This window comes from Aegilops tauschii, chromosome 5 (genome assembly GCF_002575655.3).
Source record: "Aegilops tauschii subsp. strangulata cultivar AL8/78 chromosome 5, Aet v6.0, whole genome shotgun sequence".
Taxonomy (NCBI): Eukaryota; Viridiplantae; Streptophyta; class Magnoliopsida; order Poales; family Poaceae; genus Aegilops; species Aegilops tauschii.
The window spans coordinates 552,134,196-552,152,068 of NC_053039.3; the positions used below are offsets into that span (position 1 = coordinate 552,134,196).

The window sequence follows — 17,873 nt, forward strand, 5'->3', positions numbered from 1 at the left end:
TTCAAAGGATGAAGAATTAATATCTTTAATTTTTTAAGAGGAACTAATGAGTTAGTATCTGACTAAATGACTTTAGATTAGCTACTATTTATAAAAAAGATGTCATTTTCAAATAGTGGTTGTAGACCCGTGGAAGGTGTGTGATATATTTTTCTCGCGTTGCAACGCACGGGCATGTTTCCATGGGTTGAGCATCGCTTTTGCAAAAGAGTCCCTGCGGTTTTCGAAATTCAACCCGCGGTCCTTTTAAAGTGAGAAAACGTTTCGAGGCCAGATCCGGCCCGCCCAGGCCCGAGTGCTGTCGCCGCCCGTACGCCGCCACCACCAGCGCCCGACCCCGAGCTCCTCCTCACGTGCGCCTCCTCCCCTGCCTCCCTCGCGCGTCGTCCGGCGACCGCCCAGGTCACGCCGCCGCTCCCCTGCCTTCTCTCTCTCCCCCCCCCCCCTCTCTCTAATCTCCTTTTATCTCCTTCTCTCCAGGAGCTCAGTGCCAGGGCCATGGATGCCCAGTCCTCGAGCTCGAGGTTCGAACGCCGCCACGTGACCTCCACTGGCCAGATCCGGCGCCTCCCTCCGGGATCCGCGCGCCCTCCACCTCCTCTACCCGATCCGGGGCCGCCCAACCCGCCATGACCTCCACCATGGAGCTCCTGTAGCTCGTCCCCTGCCTCCTGTTCCTGTGCTCGAGGGAGACGCGCCTCCAGCGCAGCAAGCACAAGGCCCAGCCGTGCCAAGGCCTACCCCGACCACCTCTGCGTCCAGCCGGCATACCCTGCGCGACGCTCGACCCGGTGTCGCGCCAGCCGCCAACCGACGCCAGATCGCAGCACCCTGAACCACCGTTCCACCTCAGCTCCTCCTCTCATCCGTGCCCCCGAGCTCCTCGCTATGCGCCGCCCTGGAGGGCTCGCGCTCGCCAGCTGGTTGTCGTTGCACTCGCAGGCGACCTCGCCGTCGCCTCAGCACTGCCCTCCACCTCAACTGATGATTTAGCTGGTTATTATAGCTTGTGGATGTTCTCTGTTGTTTTTTTGCACACAAGGTGTTTGTCTGTTTGTCCGAGCCAATGTTCATGAGCTTTATCTTTGCTGTGAGTACGGCATCTTTCTGTCCATCTGATTGTTCCATGTTATACTATCTGTTGAAGAAAATAGATCTGTATTGTTTACCTTGAATTTTCTGATTGTAGATAAATGACCTGGCTGAGAAGGTCCCTTCAATGAAAGGAGGAGTATGGTCTTGGCCATGGCTGGGAAGGAAGGAGAACATGTAAATTGAGGATTTTTCAGAGCGATCGGGACTGCTTGATTTATCAGTGGACTGGTGCGCTGGTTGATTAGGATCTTTCAGAGAGATCAGGGTTGCTTGATTAACCAGAGAGAAACTGGATCAGTACTTGGAGTTGGGACTGGTGTGCTACGGTTGCTTGATTAATCAGAGAGAAACTTATCATAATTTATGATTTCCTTTTCTTGATTTGGAGCAAGTGTCTTTGCTGGAGTCAGCATCCTTGTGGTTGATCTCATATACACGAGGTATGGTATTTCTATCCTTAAAAGTATGTAACAAATCCACAATTCATTTTGAGTTATTCCTGTGTTTTTTTGGGATCAGGATTATCCGAGTCAGCTCCTTGTGGTTGATCTCATATACATGAGGTATGGTATTTCTACTTTAAAAGTATGTAATAAATCCACAATTCATCTTGAGTTATTCATGTGTTTTTTCGGATCAGGATTATCCGATTATTAAAGCACATAAATTGGAGTTGAAATATAGGCGGGTTGTGTACACGGGGTACATGTACGTGATGTAAACAAAACCTATATAACTCAGGTACGCCATGCATCTAGCTTAATTTTTGCATGGGCGACAATTTGAAAAGCTTACTGCAGGTCTGCCAAAGATAGATTATACACAATATTAAAAATCATCTTGAGAAATCTGGAAAGTTTGTAAAACTTAAAATACACACCTCTCTTTACAGGTTGGCAATTTCGAATTCTATCTGTCATATTGTTTTTTCTAATACAGCGGCATCTCTACTACCCTCCTGTAAAGCGATTGGCCATTGTTAGGATAAAAATAGCAACTACACACGTATTTAATCAATCTTTTGGCCTATATCCTTCGGTATTATTATTGCCAATTTGAGGGGGAAAAGGCAAAACATGTAAAGCTTTATAAGTTTTATATCCTACCCTAAGCCCAAATCTTTATGTTGTTCTTTATGCAAGACTCCATAACACTCCGGCCTTGATCACAAATGAGTCGCTGGCTGCCATAGCACTATCAGTTCCCTGTGGTGATCGTCGTTTATATTGGTTTGTAGCGCAGGGAATCGGTACTACAAGAGAGCTTCAAGCTGACGGCCAATAGGAATGGAAGACATGACTTGATGGAGAAATCAGGTGCGCATATGAACAACATATTGTCTTCCAATTTTTTTCATCATTCAGTAGGACAATTTCCTAATTCTGTATGAAAAGGTTATTAGTATGGATATATATTTATTGAATTTAATTAGCATATATGAGGTTCTTTGTTCGGCCCCTCTTTTGCTCATGACTACATAATTATTCGGACTTGTATTCTAGATAGATGCTTTTCTATGAACCTCATAAAAAATGTAATATGCCTTAGATCCTAATTGACTATTTATACATCGGATAATTTCAGCTTGTTGTGTCCCAAGATACCCATTTTTTTTACCAAAAACAGGTGAAGTCCTAACAATATATACTCCTGCATTGTATCTTCAAATGTAGATTGCTTCTGTAGGATTCGAACAGATGATAGTTTGCAGACTGATGAGTTGGTTCCAGTAACATCACATGTCAAGGATACCTCTCTCCACTTACCAATCAATTTTTTTTATGATGATGTTCAGAGAAGTGTGTTTAATTTCTGTCGCAGTGTGATGTTGTGATTAGTTCAGTTTTGCTTGATCTATTTCGAGTTAATTCCTTTTTGTGATGTGGTGTTAGGGAACATACATTCTGCTCTCTTGTTCTTCAGCTTGGGGTGTCGGCAACTACCTATTACTACTAGGGAGTCTTATTTCGGACGGAAAGAAAATACAATATTGGGTTTTATCCATTTGTATGCCTGCGTTAGCCTTATGAAGCACAAAGGATGTCCCAGTGATCAAGCACGGATGATACTTGGTGTATTCTTACTAGGCTAATGGGCAAATACTCGAATAACTGAATCACCTGCCATCTTTTTTTATTGTAACGGCGGTGTTATATCTGCAACAACAGTTTGTAAATTTTTCTGTATAATTGTGAATATACATCTTGGTAGCTATAATTGATCAATCACGGATGATACTTGGTGTTTCCTTATACTAGGCTAATGGGAAAATACTCGAATAACTGAATCACCTGTCAACAACAGTTTTTCAAAATTTCTGTATAATTGCGAATATACATCTTGGTAGCTATAAATTACATCCTCTGTTTGGTGTTGGTAAGAACATATGCTTAGCTTGTTTTATGCTCTTGTTCAAGACATCTCGGATCTGTTAAACCATGAAGTCTCTTCTTCCACTGTGGAAATATGAGCGGCTGACCGCCTGTGCTTCATTGCCAATTGGTCGGATGCCTTGAGAAGTGTGCTGCGTTGCCAATCGGTCGGATGCCTTGAGAAGGGTCAAATAGGGTGGACGATTATTTTGGAATTTGGTTTTGTTAACGTCAACAGGAGGAGGAATGGAGGAGGAGCCAAGCCAAGGAGAGAACGAAGATTTGAGCCTAGGACACTGGGTGTCGATAACGATAACGGTAAGCCTAGATCACGTTCAGCACCGTGGGCACCGTCAACGAGGGCGGGAAGGAGGATAAGTGATTACATGGACATATGTGTGCCGAGGGAGGGATCCTCGAGCCATATTTGTTAGGTTGGGCATATGATATATGTGTGCCGAGGGAGGGATCCTCGAGCCATATTTATTAGGTTGGACATATGTGTGCAACGCACGGGCATGTTTACTAGTATATACAATATAAGATCTCTTACAATCCCCTAACATCTGAACTCAAGTTCCATATGGTATTCTCTGTCTTTATTTATAACGTGGTCAAGAAAGAATCCCGCCAATTCCTCTTGAATTGCTTTTATGCTATCTTCTGGTAGGAGTTCATCCCGCATCGGAAACATCTAATTTGAAGAAGGGGGTCAATACATGTGTATGAATGATAATCAACACAAATGATGGTAATAAAAAAATTATTAATATTATTGCTTACGCACTTCATATAGTTTATTAGAGTAGACCCTCCCACAGGTCGTGTGGCGGATGAACTCGCAAATGTAGTATCCACAGTAATTATTCCCGAGTTCCTGCCACAACCACTTTACAAGAAATAGATGTCAATCAAACTGATAAGCAAGCATGCTAAATGGTATTAGTTGATGAAACTAGCTAGAATCAATGGGAGATGCGCGGAACTAGCTAGTGTAGTACTTACTTTCGGGTGTGTAAATCGCAGCTCCCCTGGCAGTCCCGGAGCTTCTGCGGTGAACTTTTTCCAAACCCTGCCAGACAAAGAAAACAATTACTTGATATCAGGAAATGAACAAAGTTGCCGATATGGTGCGATATTGACCGATTGAACTTACTTCTCGAGCATTGTAGTCATGGCCGCATACTCCTCGGGATCTTTTCGTCTCGAGTCTATGACAGTTACTAGTCCCTGCTCAAGCTTAATTTGTAGCAGAATGAAGTGGAAGCTGCACGTGCATGCATAACTCATCAATTTCATACTATAACCTCGAGTAATAAGGGAAACCGAATATGCACAAGACAGTAACACTCACTTGAAGTTGTAAGGAAAGAGTATTATATCTTTGTTTTGATTTCAAAGCAACGATCGTAGCAAGTTGGCCTCGGTTTCTTTGGCATTACATTTAACCGCCCATTCATCTATGAGATTTGTGTTAATGAACTGAATATCACCGATTTGTCTTTTCTTGCATTCGGCGATCATCAATCTGCATAATATAGTGAGGATAATTATATATACATGCAATGAAAGAGCTGAGCTATATATAAAGACTTAATTACAGAAGTAGTACTTACAGACAGTAGCAAGTGACGATTATTTTATCGAGGGCCTTTTGATTGAAAAACTGGAAGAACTCCTCAAATGGAACAGACAACAGATCAATTCCAACGAGGTCATGCTCCTCTTTAACTCTCAGCGTCAAAGTATCCTTTCCAGACTTGCTGCAGGTGTCCATGTACCACTCATGGAATATTCGCATCATCGTTGTTAGAGGAGGATGACCAGGTTTGACGAGAGGCTTCCCGTGCCGGTATTTGAATTCGTCCACCTCCATTGTATCAAAATGTGCATCGTCGGGCAGGTAATCTCCAGGATTGGTACTGGCCAGCATCCCCGGATGATTAGCGAAGATATCGCTAGACTCCTTGAGCGGGGGGCATGATTGGTTCGCTTGTTCGCCGAGCTGGGGAATTTTTTTCCCACTTCTTTGTTCTGCCAACCTTCGATCACTGCAAGTACTTCCCGACCGGGACGCTTCCTTATATGACCTTTCAATAATGTGATCATAGTTGGTTTTGCGGCGGAGTCGGTGGTGGTCGCTTCAGGGCATCGATAGCGCGCTTCGCTTTCACCGGATCAATCTTCTCCTCCGGAGGTGGATGTTTCTTAGCTCTTTGCGTTTCAAAGAAGTCCTTCACTTGGCTTTACAAATGTTCGCATTTTCCTCCTCGGTCATGTCGTATGGTAACCTCTCTAGAGGCTTGAGAGATGGACTGAATCTGTATTGCCTCCCGCCTCTGGCTATACTGCTAGATGCCGGAGCAGCAGGAGCGGCGGCAGCTGTCTTCTTTTGTTGCTTACAAGGCGGAGTGCTACGACGCGCCGCAGCGGCGGCGGCTGTCTTCCACCATTGCTGATGAGGCGGAGGAGGAGGCGGGCTGCTCTGACGCGCCGGAGCAGGTGGAGAAGGAGGCGGAGTGCCGCCACGCACCGGAGCAGCCGGAGAAGGAGGCGGGGTGCCCTGATCACTCGCCGGAGGAGGAGGTAGAGTGCCCTGACTCGCCGGCGGAGGAGGAGGCGGAGGCGTCTAGTTAGGAAGGTTGATGAGCTCCTTCCGCCATAGACATGGAGTCTTCAGAGCAAGACCCAGCCGAGTCTCCCCTTCACCGGTAGGGTGGTCAAGATTGAGGTCCTCAAATCCCTCTGTTATTTCATCAACCATCACAACAGCATAGCCTTGTGGAATCGGACGGCACTGAAAAGTTGCGCCGGTTTCAGGAGGTGCAACAGAGCCGACAGCCGCCTTGACTTTGAGGTGCCCCCATTGCGCCATAAGGTGGCAATCTTGAGCCTCCGTGATAGCATCCACGGGGTAGCTGGGAGCCGTGAAGTCAGGCTGCCGAAGGAGCTCTGTGGAAGCCACGCTGCTTCTCCGCTGAGATGGAGGGGTAGCTTCTGGGGTAGCTCCGGCAGGTTGTTGGCTCTGAACTAGTGCTTGTTGTTTCTCTAGCGCTCGTACCCTTGCATTCAGGTTCTGCAGTTCGGTCAGCTCCAGTTTCCTCTTCCTCTCCCGATGTTTGTAACTGCCTGCGCCGGGAAACCCAACCTTCCATGAAACGGAGCCTGTCGTGCCTCGTGTCCGTACAGGGTGCTCAGGATTCCCGAGGGCCTGTGTGAGCTCGTCGTTCTCTCTGTCGGGAACGAACGTCGCTTGCTGCGCTGTGGCGATATACTCCTGAAGCTTCTTGACGGGTATTTCAAGTTGCTAGTTCGTCCAAACGCACTTCCCTATTTCAGGGCCCAATGTTCCCCCAACCCCGAAGAACCAAGTCCTTGAACGGTCTGGCCAGTGCAATGTCTCTGGTTCGACCCCTTTATCAAGCGGGTCATTCTCAGCCTTGTCCCACAACGGTCGGGCTTTGAGGTAGCCACCTGACCCCGTGCGATGGTGAAGCTCCTTCTTTGCAGCATTTTTCTTGTTTGTCGCTGACATCTTCTTACTCTTCTCCGATGTCTTGTGGGCCACAAATGCGTCCCAGTGATCTCTTATCTTCTCAAATCGGCCAGTGAATTCTGGAGTCTTGTCTTTGTCAACAAACGTTGATTTCAACTCATTCTTCCACCTCCTGAATAGATCTGCCATCTTCTTAATTAAGAGCATGAGCCTTGACCAATGGCTCTATAACTGGCTTCTCCAGATCCTCCTTTGGCGGTAGGGTGAAATTTGCCTTCAGCGCGGTCCAAAGATCATCTTTCTGCCTATCGTTGACATAAGACACCTGAGGGTCTTCGTTCTTAGGCTTATACCATTGGTGGATGCTGATCGGGATCATGTCCCTAACAAGAATCCCACACTGAGCAGAAAATGCTTCCTTGGTCCGGATGGGTTCAATCGGTTGGCCATCACGCGCGATTGCTGTGATCGTGAACCTTTCATCCTAGCGCAACTTTTTCTTCGGGCCTCGTCTCGTTATCGAAGTTTTGCTCCATCCGGAGGGCTAGAAAAGATGAAAGAAGAGAGTTAATATGTGTACATACCAAAAAAATTAATGCATCAATTAGCTAGTTAGCACAGGCTTAATTAATATATATACCTGTCCGGACTCCGTTCGGTCACCGGAGTCGTCATCACGGTCTCCTTCTTCCACTGGCATTCGGTCACCGGAGCCATCATAATCATGTCCTTCCTCCTCCATTGTTCGATCACCGTAGCCTGCTTCACCCTCTCCTTCCAGACCATCGGTGTCGTTGAGATATGACAAGAAATCACCTCCGCCGAGGATTATGTCCCCCAACACCTGTTCTGCTTCCAAGTCTCGGTGCTCCATAGTTTCTGCAAATATTACAACATGGCAATTAATATACAAACATGACAGATGGATATATTCGTGGCAAACGTAGACCTAGCTAGCTAATCACAACAAGGAATCTTATTAGTGGCCTCGACGCTTCTATGGTTTGGGGTGGCCTCGGCAACGCTTCTAGGGTTTGGGGTGGCCTCGACGACAACGCTCTTTTAACTTAGTAAATTTGGGTGGCCTCGGCAACGCTTCTAGGGTTTGGGCTGGACCGCCTCTCTCATGATTGTCCGAAGTCCGGACCGACAAGGGATTTAACAAAATGGCGCCATTCTGGATTTGCAGAAAATGGTCCATATTTTTCCTGATCTCATCTACCCTTCTATATGTCACGCTGTCTACTGTCAAAGAATTCAAGAAAACCAGGACTTCACCATTAGCTGGAAATGACAGGCGCATAATGGTACAAATCTCTTCAAAGTTGTTTTGGAACGGAGTTCCCGATAGAATAATTCGCTTTTTGATACAAAGTTCAGCAAGAGCCTTCCGAATATCGCTATTTGGAAGGCCTTTGCTGAAATTCGTACCAAAAGGCGAATTATTCTATCAGGAACTCCGTTCCAAAACAACTTTGAAGAGCTTCGTAGCATCATACGCCTGTTACTTCAAGCTAATGATGAAGCCATGGATTTCTTCAATACTTTGACAGACAACATGATATATAGAAGAATATATATATATATATATATATATATATATATATATATATATATATATATATATATATATATATATATATATATATATATATATATATATATATATATATATATATATATATATTCACCCTGGGTGAGGAATAGTTATTCTTCACCCCCCTCTATTTTACCATCAATGCACCATAATTTTACGTTCCGTAAGTTTTGTCTTATTTTCGACGTAAAAATAGACCGTAAGAAAATATATAATCATCGTAAAAAATATTTGATGTTATGTAAAATTACAAACGTAAAAACATAGTGTAAAATATACATAAACTGCCAATTTTCTTGTCTTATGACCAATATTTTTATTTTCTTATGCCAAATTTTACGTGGTGATGACGGATGCATCAAACACGGTTCAGATTTTTGTTGCATGTGCGATGAAGGGCATACGGTTCAGTTCAATTAACTGTTTGCGATGATGAGGAACAAAATAAACGGGCAGCCAGATGAAGGTGTGTGCGATATACAGCATACGGTTCACTAGGATGAACTGTGTGTGATCAGGCAACATAATGGAAACGGTTCAACTGAACAAGATGTGTGTGATACGCGGCAAACAGGTCCGTAATCAGAAATGTGTGTGAAGACCAATAATAACATAGACGATTGCTGCTATTAAGCCGTGTGATTTGCTCTGTCTACAGAAGAATAACATGTATAAGGACTTGATTCCATAAACAGATTGACCATCGAATTACATATGTGGCTAGTACACACATGACCTTTGCACACACGAAAGTAATTTCCAAAATGCCTATGAAACTCAAATAATGTATAAAAAGGCAAAATGAACCATGATTAATTTCATATTTTTAGGACGACACTACTATATATAGTTGCATGTTGCCTCTGTAAAATAAATCAAGGCGGGAAGAGACATCGTATGTCGTTTCGCACACATAGGTGACAAGGTCCCTCTCGGAACCATGAGCCTTTTTGAGAGAAGCTCTGGTTCGTAAGAAGATTGTACCAAAACTTGTGCCAAATTGGACTATTTTTTTTACCACAACATGTTGTTGCTATGACATAACACCATGCCAAGTTTCATGATTTTGAGGCGAGTTTTGGATTTACAGTAATTTTAAAACCAGGTTTCTCAATGTTTACTGTCGAGGCGGCACCGCCCTGGATAGGCTTTTTCCTCGTGGGTCGCAAATGATAAATCCAAATTTTTGACTACCATGCAACTTTTCTGATTAAGAATTACAGCCCTTGGTGTGCAAGCTGAAAATAAGTTTGTGGGTGCTGGTGGGCACTAAAAACTTGCGGTTCTGTAATGAACAAAGATCTCAAGGATCCCGCGAGAGTGATGTTCTTTGCCTATGTTGTGAATGCTTATAATATTTATGTCTTAATTAAAGAAATGGCAAGCCATTGGCCCAGTATGAAAGAAAATATGGGTCAAAGCCGAGTTGAAAAGGGCAAAAATATATAACTCCAGCTAACAAACAGTACAAAAGCACGAGGATTAATTGCTCATCAGGTTTAGACAAAATCAAGATTGAACAGGACAATGACATCTAACTCAACCAAAGTTTTCGGCAGTCACAATCAAATGGATCGGTCTGATCTATAAAATCAAGATCCCCGACCAGAAATTCTACTGGTCCATGATGACAAGCTGTTGTAAATAGAAGCCGAGCATGATCAGAAGCCCTTAGGCCCACATGAAACTTCTTTTTATGTTGTTCAACACCTGCAGCCATAAGAAATTTCTTGTTGAAAAACTTAATCCTCACGGACGATAGTGCCCTCGCATTCAACATGAAGAATGTGACAAAGCTATTGTTTGCATTGTTGGATGCATATCCTTCCAGTGTTACTACCTTCAAACGAATGTCGTGAGATCTGAGAATATCCCGGTGCTTCTTGAACCATCGTTTGGTTATACCTTTTTCTCCATGTGTTAGTGCCTAAATAGAGATGAAGATTGAAAACAGTTAATGTCTAAAAAAGATTATGTTGAAAGAGTGATAGTTGAACGGTTAATTATAGTACATTATATATGGGCTTTCAATGTGCGTGAAATCATCACTTTCATATACAAATTCTCTAGACACGGAAAGCATTGCAGCAAGGCAATAATGATGTTGAGATCAAAACACCACATAGAGATATATAAGGTCTTGACAGAATCCACCACCACCGATAGGATGGACAAGCGCTTCATTGAGCATAGAACATAATATTAGCACTGAAAGTGTACTCCAAGATGATACTTCACTTATGCGCACAAATGAAAAATGCAAATTACTAAAGTGTACGTGAATAATATACAGTTCCTCAATAGGTGTGGAGGCAAACACCATCTCAAACCATTCAAAAGGATCACTAATTGCACCCAAGGTCTCCTATTTAGGCGCAGAGACCACAGTTATTTGTGAAGGTTTATAACAACAATTAAGGAGCAACCTTTGAAGTGAAGGGGCATCTTCGATGATGAGCTCCCGTCCTTCTAAATGAATTCCAATGCTTACAAGGTGAGACGACTTTATTTTGAGACAAGGGATATGGATTCCTATTCCAAAAACAAGAACCAAACGCTGCAGTGCAGGGCAGCTAGAGTGGATGATGTTGTGAAGTGAGGCCACCAACAGATCAACCAACACAAGCGCAAGTTTTTTCAGCACTGGCAGTCGAAGCATTTGTACCAAATAGTCTGCTAGATGGCACCGGGTCAAGGTGGCGGTGTGGAGAGAGGAGGAAAACCATGAGATGGGCATCGGTGGTGAGGGCACAGATGCACCTCTTGGTGGTAACCTATCGTTGTAATGGTAGAACTCGAGCTGCTGGAGTTTATCAAATTGGCGGGATGTCAGCCAGGCGGCCACCATGCAGGGTATGTCCGGCAGGTAGCATGCCGGGATGCAGATGCGCTGAACGGAGCCCTCGTGGGAGGAGATGATGGCTCCGGGGAGTTCAGAATCATCATCGACAGATAGCTGACGACAGTCGAGATTAAGAGGCGCGGTGCACCACAGAGTGCGCCAGCGAGATGCGAGGACTTGTGTGTGGCAGCCATCCTTGGTGGGGAGAAGGGAGATGATCTCCCCAAGGATTCTGTCCGGGAGATCACTGATGCGGTCCACCGGAGATTCTACTGGTTCCTTAGGTCCAGGGGGCGCTTCTGGCCGCACAGCCGGGTCCAAGATCTACATCCGGCGGCGACGCTGGTCGGAGCGTCATCTGTGTACATACCAACTTGAAAGAAAAAAATGGCATAACATGTAGGACATTCGAAATCAATTCTCAAGATCAGGAAGAAAAAAGGCATAAACATATATGTAGGACATTTAAAATCAATTCTCAAGATCTGGCCACGAATTATTAGCACGCAAGCTAACCCTAGTCGGATTATTAGCAAAAATCATTTGTACAGAACAAACAATTAATCACTAACTCTATACGGATAACATTCAAACAATCAATACACTACGTGCATCTAACGGATCTTAATTACTCTGATTTCATGGACTGAGAGAACATAACCATAGGATTTGTATTCCAGAAAAATTATAGAGGGGCGTTGCGGATTAACCAGAGAAAACACATATTTGATATGTGTGTCGCACAAATGGGTATATAGATGACTAACCGGCTTTCCGCCGGAGTTGCAGTTGTTGCCGGAGTTGCTGTTGACACTACAAAAAAAAGACACATCCGTGACATGTTGGTCCGAACGAATTTTTTCTGTCATGCTTATGACACTTCTATGACGATAATTGTGACAAAACCCGGTATCATCATAGATGTGGTGGGCTCCTACTTCTATGACAAAAAATCATGACAGAAAATGGGCTTTTCTTCCTGGGCGGGCTGGAGACGCAGCTGCATGACATTCTTTGGGCCGTCCATGACGGAGAAAACCATGGTAGAAGAGAGGGCGAGGAAAATATCGGGTGCGCGTTTCTCTCGTACGTGGGTGGTCGGGGGCCGAGCGATGCGCGTTTCTCTCGTACGTACGCGCGTGTGTGCGAGGTGTTGGGCTCTGACTGAACCCGAGCGAGGCGTTGGGCTCTAACTGAACCCGAGCGATTGCACTCCAGCCTACACGTTCCCTGAACCCGAGCGATCGATCGATCCCTTGCTGTTAACTGAACCCGTGTGATTTCTTCGCTACTGCTGCTAACTGAAGCTGATCGAACACTGCCGCCTCCTTCCCTTCATGAACAGTGAGTGTTGTTGGGGGGTTTGGATGAACAGTTCCCGGTAGGGGTTTGATGAACAGGACCCCGTGGTAGTAGAGGCCGTTGCCGGTGGATGAACAGGACCCCGATCGATCGAGCCGGTGGATGAACAGGACCCCGTGGAGGGCTGGATGAACAGGACCCCATGGAGGGCTGGTTGAACAGTAGCCAGTGGAGGGCTGGTTGAACAGTAGCCGGTGGAGGGCTGGATGAACAGTAGCCCGTGGAGGGGTGGTTGAAGAGGACCCTGTGGAGAGGGCTGGTTGAACAGTAGCCGGTGGAGGCTGGATGAACAGGAGCCCGTGGATGAACAGTCGCAGGTGGAGGCTGGAGGAGGTTGACGGTGGATGAACAGGAGCCCGTGGAGGCAGTCGATGGTGGATGAACAGTAGCCCGTGGAGGCAGTCGACGGTGGAGATGAACAGTGTCCCATGGAGTCCTGTTTTGCGGTACGCCACACCCCTTCCGATGAACAGGACCTCCGTTTCGACCGTAGCGCCCCAACACAAGTCTGTTTCCTCCGTTTTGCGGTACGCCACACCCCTCCCGATCAACAGGACCCTGTTTCGACCGTAGGAGGTCTGTCTCCTCCGTTTTGCGGTACGCCAGACCCCTCCCGATGAACAGGATCCCGTTTCCACCGTGGGCGGTCGAACACAAGGCCGTTTCCCCCGTTCTGTGGTACGCCAGGCCTCGTTTCCATCGGCTGTTCCGTCCAAGCCGGTTGGCTCCCGATGAACAGCACACGTTCCCACTAGTAGAAAACATGTCATACGTTTGGGCCTTGTTAGCCCATTAGTCCTGGTTCGGTCACGAACCGGTACCCATGGGCCCATTGGTCCCGGTTTGTGAGGCAAGGGGCCTGCGGGGACTCGTGGGGGCATTGGTCCCGGTTCGTCTGGGACCTTTGGGCCCGGTTGGTGGCACGAACCGGGACTAATGGTCCTCGCTCCTGGCCCACCTCTAGTGGACCCGGTTCGTGGCATGAACCGGTACGAAAGGGTGACATTTAGTCCCGGTTCGTGCCATGAACCGGGACCATTGAGTTGCCTATATATACCCCTCGCCCGCGAGCAGAGCACTCCCAGTGCTCTGTTTTTCCTGGCCGGCGAGGGGGGAGCTTTGTGGTGCTCTAGCTCACCTCCTATGCACACCAGGTGTTCGATGGAATGCCCGAGCCACACTACTTAAGCTTTCTCCTCTCCAAGCTCGACCTCCAAGCTCCATTTTCCTCAATATTTGTCTAGGTTTAGCTGTCCCCGTCCCCGTCTTCACCGCCGTCGATCGCCCGCCCGATCTCGTCGCCGGCACCACCGTGGTGAGCCTCTTGTTCTTATCTTCTTTCTGAAAGGAAAAAAATATTCTTACTTGTATGTTTATATAGATACTTGTATAATTTTCTTACTTTTATTATTGCTTCTTATTATTTAGTGCGATGGTTTTGGTATCCGCCGCCATCGGCCCTCGTCCTGTCTATGATTCGGATGTGGTACAATTATCTTTATAACTATTTGGTTCATTTATTGTTTATGACAATTATGCCGACCAACGTGACATAGATTTTATTTATCTAGGAGTTATGTGAACCGGAAATTCCAACCGACCCTATTGTCGAGAGGTTAATTTTAGTTGAAGAAGAAAACAATTTCTTGAAGGAAAAACTAAAAAAATTGAGGAGGAGAAGATGATATTGGAGTTGCATGTTGCGGATGTCATCGATGATCACAAGAACAAGATGGATGCAATGCACTTGAAGATTAGAAAGATTAGAAAATATGCCATTCATACCGAGGCTTGGTATCATTATGCCGTTGGATCAGTTGTTACCTTGGTTGCAATTATGATCGCATTTGTTTTGGCATTGAAATATTTTACATAGCTTCAATGTATGGTTTAATTAATTAGATGCGCTGGAGAGCTATATGTTGTTACATGAGAACTATGTATGTACTTTGGTTTTAATGTGAGATGATGAACTTCTATTAATGTCAAGACCCCGATTCTAAGTCAAACCGATCTAGCCTGTAACACCTCATATCACTTTGCGGCCTCACGCACGGTATTCCCACGGGTGTCGCCTTACCATGGCCCGGGACCGTTTGCGCCTTTTGGCTCACGTATATGATAATGTCGCTAGCATCCATATGACACAGAACCCGGGCCGACATGACTAGTCGTGAACCCAACGTGGCACTAACTTACGGGGACAGGCATACATGAATCAACATCGAGCATGTCGGTCAGTAGCGTGTGAATCCGGGCTGTAGCACTGGGCTAACAGGACTCCAGGAACCCGGGCTGTAGCAGGCTAGGCAGGACTCCGAATGCCACCGCGTGACATTTCCCCGAAGGGACAGACACAGGAACGAAGTGAATCACATGCCGGCCAGTCAAGTGTTCCGGAGCAGTAGTGCTAGGCTAGCAAGACTCCGGTGAACCGGGCTGTAGCGGACTACTATGGCTCATGGAAGCACAAGACTACATTTCCCCATAAGAGAGGCTACCAAGGATAAACAACTAGGTTGTCGGATCCCACACATACCAAGCATTTCAATCATACACACAATATGCTCGATATGTGCAAATACAACATGGCATCACAACAAGACTCTATGACTCAGAGTATTTATTCATTAGGCTCCGAAGAGCCAGATATTACAAACATGGGTCTCATGACCCAACATTCAGAGCATACAAGTCAAACACATGCGGAAGCTTAAGATGTCTGAGTACAGACATCTACAAAAGAAAAAGGCTGCGAAGCCTGACTATCTACCAGATCCTGCCGAGGGCACAAGATCGTAGCTGAGGTATCAAGCTAAACGTCGACGTCCACACGGAACTACTAGCGAGACCGACGTCTCTCTGCAAAACATAAAATAGGCAAACGTGAGTACAAATGTACCCAGCAAGACTTACATCAGAACTAACTACATATGCATCGGTATCAACAAAGGGGGTAGTGGAGTTTAACTGCAGCAAGCCAGCTTTGACTCGGTGGCTATCCTGAACTACGACTGCAAGTAACTCTTTTGAGGTGGCGCACACGAGTCCACAAATTCACCATACCAATACACCACTATGGATCCGCTCCCGTCTCCCTACGAGAACGCCATCCATAGCACTCACGCTTATCTTGCGCATTTTAGAGTATCCACTTTCACTTTTCTATGAACTGATAGGCAACCCAGAAGTCCTTTTCCGCGGACACGGCTATTCGAATAGATGATGTTAACCCTGCAGGGGTGTACTTCGACACACACGCTCTCACCACTTACCGCCGTTTACACGACATGTACTCGGCAACCTTCAAGTGGAAGCCCAGCGAGGGTGTCGGCCACAGCCTACCTAAACACTCAAGTCTCTAGTCCAGGTTTATCGCCTATTCAGGTTCCATCCGCAGGGAGTCCGGCCGAGGTTTCCACATACGGCCCCGAACGATGTGTGCGGGGTTCCGAGACACCAAACGGGCGCTCGGCATGCCCGGCCACGTGCCTACCGCATCACAGCCCACCCCTCCGGTCAGCGCTGCCCATGGCCTCCAGCATACTACAAACACCAGAAACTACTTGCAACTCCTGGACAGAGGACAAGGGTGATTAAGAAGCCGAGAGGGTCCATTGGTTTCGGGCCCAATGCGTGGTAGTAACTGTATCATGGATCACAAACACAGAACTCAGTCCCTGAGGACGGCTGCAATGAGACAACCCACCATGTACTCCTACATGGCCTCTCACCGCTACCTTTACCAAATCGTGTTCACACACTTAGCTCACACACAGTAGGACATGTTCATCACCATTCCAACTCATCCCCGATGAATCAGACCTGACACAACTCTAAGCAATAGCAGGCATGACAAACAAGCATGAATGAGTAGGCACACCAGGGCTCAAACAACTCCTACTCATGCTAGTGGGTTTCATCTATTTACTGTGGCAATGACAGGTCATGCAGAGGATAAGGGGTTCAACTACCACAGCAAGTAACAGATGAATCGTTGTTGTCCTAATGCAGTAAAAGAGAGCAGGAGCGAGAGAGAGTGGGTTTGTAACGGAATGGACAAGGGGGGTTTTGCTTGCCTGACACTTCCGAAGATAGTATAGTTCTTCATCGGTGTCATCGAACTCATCGTCGGAATCACGGCTATCGAGAGGGGACAATCACCGGCAAACAAGGAAGAACACAATCAATGCAATGCAACAATTATGATGCATGATTATGACATGGCAATATGACGTGATTTGGCCTAATGCAACTAGCAACAGAAAGGTTTGGGTTGATTTGAACTCAAGGTTCAAATTCAAATTCAAACTATGAATTCAAATAGTGCATTATCATGTTTTCACCTATACAGAAGGTATAACTTAGTTTGACATGCATGAAGTTGATACAGATGGATAGATTGCATTTTTCTGATAATTTTTCATATATAAATTATTTCATTCTGAGCTACGGTTGATTTTATATGATTTTTAGAAGTTTATACTATTTTCTGGAATTTTCTGAATTATTTTAAATTCAGAAAATTCTTTACTGCATCAGCCTGACATTAGTGTGACATCAGCAGGTCAACTGACCCCTCCAGGTCAAACCTGGCCTGTGGGTCCCTCACGTCAGTGTCATAACTAATTAACACTTTTAATTAGTCACTAATTAAAGAAACTAACCTAGGGTTAAATAGGGCCTGGCCCACTTGTCAGTGACCTAGGGGAAGTCAAACCCCTGGTCAAAAGGTCAAACGCGCCGGCGGCTTGACGCCGGCGGCGACAGACGCGGCGGAGGGGCTCGGGAAACGCCCTCCGGCGACCAAAACAGCGGCGGCGATCAACTACGCGTAGCTGGCGCTCAGCCGCATCCAGTGGTGCAGGCGGTTGGGCGAGAGGGGGCCGGAATCGACGGCGACGAAGACAACCGCGGTGGCCAGAGTTCGGACCTCGGTGAAAACGGCGTTGCGGCGCACGGTAGGAGCAACGGGTGAGTGCTCTAGACTCCTGACGGCGTGCTGCGCATGTTGCAGTGCTCGGTTGCGGGTTCCCGTAGGTGTGGCTGCGGTGGCGACAAGGCTGTGCGGCGGCAAGCTTCGGGCACGGCAGTCAGCGGGGCTAGAGG

The 17,873-nt window shown here is 46.3% G+C and overlaps 1 long non-coding RNA gene across 3 annotated transcripts; it reads left to right on the forward strand.

Moving 5' to 3' along the window:
• The first annotated feature begins 278 nt into the window (after positions 1–278).
• Positions 279–3,332, forward strand: LOC109734555 (uncharacterized). Of its 3 annotated transcripts, none has more exons than XR_002225880.4 (6): positions 279–1,090; positions 1,190–1,535; positions 1,615–1,658; positions 1,736–1,836; positions 2,333–2,411; positions 2,988–3,332. It is a non-coding gene; the product is annotated as an uncharacterized lncRNA (long non-coding RNA). The 3 variants fall into 3 exon arrangements; XR_002225877.4 differs by having other exon boundaries at positions 2,338–2,411; XR_002225878.4 differs by having other exon boundaries at positions 288–1,094; positions 2,338–2,411.
• The last annotated feature ends 14,541 nt before the right edge of the window (positions 3,333–17,873 follow it).